Raw genomic sequence first — 6,014 nt, 5'->3', positions numbered from 1 at the left:
GGTATTTCACACGACATGTCTATCACCATATTTGACTAATTTACGAGATATTTTTTTATCATACTTGACACAATTAAATCAATGTGGTTTTCTACGTGACTTTTTTATCCTACTTGTTATGGACTTAAAAAGTAGTTTAAAATATAATGAAACGTATCATGGTTGCCACGTAAAATAAGATTTTAATGAAAATATTTTATTTGGGTCAGTTTGGAAAATATCAAACAAAGTGCAGAGTTTGTGATATTCTAGACCAACTTTAAAGTTTATGGGAAATATTAAATTTTGGCTAAGGTTTATGATTTTAGGAACTAATATCCCTAAATTAAAAAGATGTGGTAGTTGGACCTTTGCTTGGCTGAAATGATGGTATAAGCATTTCTTTAGGGGTTTCTTGGTATGATGGAATGGAATGGAATGCAGAGGGAATGGAATAGAGATGAGAATGGAATGAAGGTGGGAATGGAATTGGGATTCCATTCCATTCTTTTGCTTGGTAAGCACAACGAATGCAAAAGGGATGGAATTGTTATTCCTTGATTAATGATTTCATTCCTATGTTTCCACAACACACATATTACACACTACGCACATTCCACACACTACACACACTTCACACACTACACACATTACAAACACTATACATAGTTCACACACTTCACACACATTTCACACATTTCAAGCATCCTATTTTTTTAAAAAAAAATTCAACTTTCAATTTTTTTTTTATCCAAATCGAACCGAATCGAAAAAACTAAAAGTTTTCAAAAGTTTAAACTGAATCAAACCAAAAAACTGAACTAAATTTGAAATTTTAGTTCGTGTGAAGTGTGTGTAGTTTGTGTATTACGTGTAAAATTTGTAAGCGTGTGTACAATGTGTATATTTTGTGTATAGTGTATGTAGTGTGTTTATTTTGTGTGCAATGTGTATATTTTGTGTGTGTAGTGTGTGAAGTGCGTGTAGTGGGTGTGAAATGTGTGTACAATGTGTATATTTTGTGTATAGTGTATGTTGTGTGTTTATTTTGTGTGCAATGTGTGTATTTTGTGTGCAATGTGTGTATTTTGTGTGTATAGTGTTTGAAGTGCGTGTAGTGTGTGAAATGTGTGTAGTGTGTGAAGTGGGTGTAGTGTGTGAAAAATGTGTGTAGCGTGTGAAGTGTGTTGTGAAGTGCGTGTAGTGTGTGAACTGTGTGTAGTGTGTGAACTGTGTGTAGTGTGTGAACTGTGTGTAGTGTGTGAAATATGTGAAGTGTGTGTAGTGTGTGTGTGTGTGTGTGGATTTTTCAATTATTAAAAATTTTAAAATTGTGATGATATTAAATTTAAATATAATATAAATAATATTTATACAATTTTGTTAAAATTCAAAATAAGAAGAAAAAAAAGGAATGTAATGGAATGGACATTCTTTAGCTAATTGGATGGAATGAGGAATAGTGGAATGGAATGACCATTCCAAATGAAATAGTGATTCCTGAAAGAAAAAAAAGTTTTTACCATGCAAATAAATGGAATTGAGATAAAAATATAATATCATTCCTCAATTCCATTCTATCATACCAAGTGGGGTCTTAGTAGCTGGGCTTTTACTATAAATTAAGGTAAATAAAATACTATTACTAATTAGTTTTAATTGAGAGGAAGGGAATTTTCTTATTTTTTTAAACGAACGGAATTTTCTTCTTCTTTTTTTCTATTGGTTTTTATTTGTTTATTTTTGAAATTTTGAATTACAATGTAAACATCAAAATAAATAAGATGGTGGATCTGGGAAAAGAAATCGGGACCAGATTGGCCCGCCAATTGGGACAAACCAATTGTTGTATTACATGTTTGGGCTTTGTTTTCTAAGAATCTGGACCTTGCCTTCACTGCTGAACGTATCACCCCTCGATATATGTTTTGCAATGATTCTGAACCCTATGAACCAAAAAATATACATATATCGTTCTTTTTTTATTTATTAAAAATAAGAGTGAACTACGTATATGATCTTTCATATTTACACATAAATGGTATCTGATCTTTATTTTATATCGTTTTTTATATCTATTAATCACATTTTTAGCGCCTGATAAGATTTTCATCCTAAAATGTTCTCTAAACAAATGCATTTTTCCATTTGTGTCATGAAGGTTATTTTGAGTATAAATAAAACTAGTACCAAAAGTGATATTATAATATTTTCTTTCATTCTTCTCACTCTTTATACTATTATTTACTATTATTATTAATCAATATTCATACTATTATTTTAATATTATAAATTAATAATTTATTTATTTTCTTATATCATTCAAATATACTTAAAAAGGGGCACGTTAGAGTGTCACCACCCCTTAAAATAACACCGTACCACCATTTCTAGCCAATCATTTGTACACGTGGACGAATAATAAGCTGCCACGTGGCAAAAAAAATCTGAAAAAAGACGGGCAGCAATGTGCTGGTCTTTATACAGCAATTTTTCTTGAACAGCAATATCCGACACACTATACAACAATCTATAGATTGCTGTGTAGTGTTTGTAATATTGTTGTGTAGCGTTTATAATATTGTTGTATAAGCGGTGTCAACGTCATTTTAAGAGGGGTTGTCATTTTAACACAAACATACTTAAATATAATTATAGTTATAATTATATTTAATTATTTAATAACATTATTGTTATAATAGAAAAACTAGTAGTAATTAATAAATAATTATAGTATTATTATTTAAATTGTGAATTGTAATATTATATAATAATAACAATTATTATAATTAATTATTTAAATTAATAACTAATCAATATAGTCTTAATAAAAATTTAAAATTGTGAATTGTATTCGTAATGAGATAAAGAGTTGAATATTTTTAGTTAGGTGTTTCAACCTTAAAATGAGTATAAAATAATTTAATAAAAATTGATTTAATTACTTTAAATAATTAATTTAATTAGGTGTTTTGTTCTTGATTTATATTATGAATACAATTAGATGTATGTATAAAATAGTAAAAAGAAAGAAGAGAAAGAAAAAAGAGGAAACATAAACTAAGGAGAAAAAAGAAAGAAGAAAGGAAGATAAAATATTAAAAAGAAAGAAGAAAATGAAGAAAAATGAAAGAAGAAGAAACTAAAGAAGAAAAAAAGAAATAAGAAAGTAAGAAAAAAAATCACATCTTTGGTACTATTTAATTGAAATTTCCAAAAATATTCCCCATAATGAAAAAATCACATGTTTGGTACCCAAGGTTATTTTGTCATGAGATACCAAAAACGATATAAAATAAAGACCAGGTACCATTTATGTGCGAAAAGAAAGTGAAAGATCAGGTACCATTTATGTAGTTCACTCTAAAAATAAAACTAATAAAAAAATTTTATGAAACAGTTTAAGATATTATCAAACTCTAATTAAATTCTAAAAAATACTAACTAGATAAGAGATTAACGGCTCTCAAACAAAACAATAAAGAAGTATTGTTAATTTTCATTATGCTTTTTTCAAGTTAAAAGTACCATTTGAAGTAATGGCGGATCCGGAATCGATAAATAGGAGGCGGAAGAAAGAAAAAAGTTATATCGCCCATAAGAATTTTCAAGACCCTTTTCTACGGTCAAAAATACACGTCTTAAATAACTCCAAAGTCCTTGACCGGTAACAAATAAGGTCACAAACATACTATTCTCACCAATTAAACCATGAATGCACGAAATTGTGTGATCACTCGCTACTCAAAATTGTTTGCGAGTCAATAAACTCTTGAAAGTATTTGATAAAATAAGATTTTAAACCAGTTATATATAAGTTGTAAAAATAAATTAAGCTTTCCATAAAAGTTCTTCAACCTCATTTTTTTCATAAGCATATAAGCAATTTTCTACCGAAATAAATCTGTTATAGTTAGTAGAGTACTAGTATTTTTTTTTGGTAACTAGTGTACTAATTTTCAATGTATACAATTTCACTTCAATATTTCTTCCACTCTCTTCTCATTAACTACGACTTTATCTCTAACTTACATTTTTCTCTCTGGCTCATAAGTTCGATTATCTAAAAATTTTCATATAAAATAAATTAGTCAAATTCCCCTCAACTTTTGCGTTAGATACATGGGTGAAATGAATCGATTATTTGAAATACAGTCTTTTATCAATTTATGGATCCTACCTAAGCTACCTTATTAGGGTGAAATGTTAGCATCGATTTTTTAAATTGTATACATAAAATTGATAAAATGGAAACAAATTATCGGAGTATTTGATAAATGGAAACAAATCATTTTTTAACTGCCCTTTAATCATGAAACATCCCAACCATGACTCCTAAAGTGGGATGCGCGAAAATGCCTAACCGAGACTGTTAAAGTAGAATGGAGAGAGTATACAAGTGGCCATTATTTTAACCTTGAGGCATATGTTGGGATTTTGGTCTATTAATAGTTGAAACATGATGCAGCTTCCTTGCATTCCACAAACACTCGTATAATGTCGATTGGCAAATTCTTGGTGGCTATGGACAAAGGCATGGTGGGTATCTAATTATTGGACAAATGCATGTGGGGTATCTAATTATTTCGGAGTTTAGTACTTCAAGCAGACACTATAATATTATTGTTATAGAAATTAGGAGTGGCACTATATAATTAGGATGTCCAAACTTGTCTTCTAATTTTATTTTTCAATTTTATAGTTTGATATTAATAAAGGTGTAAACTCTATCGGAAGTACTACAAGCTATGCTATTGTACTAATACACTTTATAATCTAAATTGTGCTCTCTTTTGTATTGTTCCGTTCAAATTTATAACTATTGTTATTCTTTTCAAACTATGCAAAGTTATTTGACAAAAACCCTCCCAACAAACGACGTGGTCCACGATTCTAAAAATTTAAAAACCAAGATTAGAATTTCACCCATCGTCTTGTAAATGCAATTTTGTCTACAAAAGTTGAAAGAGAGAAGACCATAAATGGAAGCTATAAGATTATGCAATCTAGGTCATCCATCCAATAGTCACTATTGGTTTTATACGGAATAATATTTCAATGTATACACTTATACGTACTTTTTTATTATACGGAGTAATATTTCAATGTATACACTTATCTAGGTCACCAAGATTACAATATAACAGTGCTACGTAATACTACTACTTTAATGATAGTACTATTCTTTTTATGAATATATACTTACTGGGTTTTGATCCATATAAAACTAGATGTAAATACGAAAATGCAGAATAAAATTATACGGAGGGTATTTTTAGGTCATTGTTAGTTTATTTTTAGGTCATTTATTACCTAAAATGATCTAATAATGACATCAAACCCGGATTTTATAAAATGACCTAAAAGTGATTAATAATAACCTTCCGTATTTTTAGTTAATTACTGACCATCAGATCGCCTAATCTTATGGCCATGATTTAGCCTGCATTTTTGTATTAAGATGTATTTTTTTTTTTCATTTTCATGTACTCATATATATAGTGCATATAAAAATGAGTAGTGTACAATGACATGGATGTTAAAATTAAATTTGCAAAATTATATAGGGGTATAAAATAATAATAGATCGAGTTGGTGAAGAAAGATACTCCCTCCGTCCCACAAAAGATGTCACACTTTCCTTTTTAGTTTGTCCCACAAAAGATGTCACATTTCTCTTTTTGAAAAAAGTTCTCTCTCACATAAATATAAAAATTATATTTTCTCTCTCCATTTAACACACAAAACAAAATCTCTTAAAATCTCGTGCCGTCCCACAAGTGTGACATCTTTTGTGGGACGGAGGGAGTAGGTAATAAGGCATGATCCTATTCCTATATATAAATATAGTATGACTCCGTCAAAGTGTCAAAGTCCGATGTGATACGTACTTGTATATATATAAACGATCTAGTCTTCTTTACTAGTACTCCCTCCGTCTCGGAGTATTAGACTCACTTCTTTTGGGCACATGATTTAAGGAATTGATATTTAAATAGTTCAAGTGAAGAGAGTAAAGTATGAGAGAGGGAAAA

This window comes from Salvia hispanica, chromosome 6 (assembly GCF_029641045.1).
Source record: "Salvia hispanica isolate PSC_SH4W2 chromosome 6, Shi_PSC_v1, whole genome shotgun sequence".
Lineage (NCBI taxonomy): Eukaryota > Viridiplantae > Streptophyta > Magnoliopsida > Lamiales > Lamiaceae > Salvia > Salvia hispanica.
Note: the sequence above shows the minus strand (reverse complement) of the source record.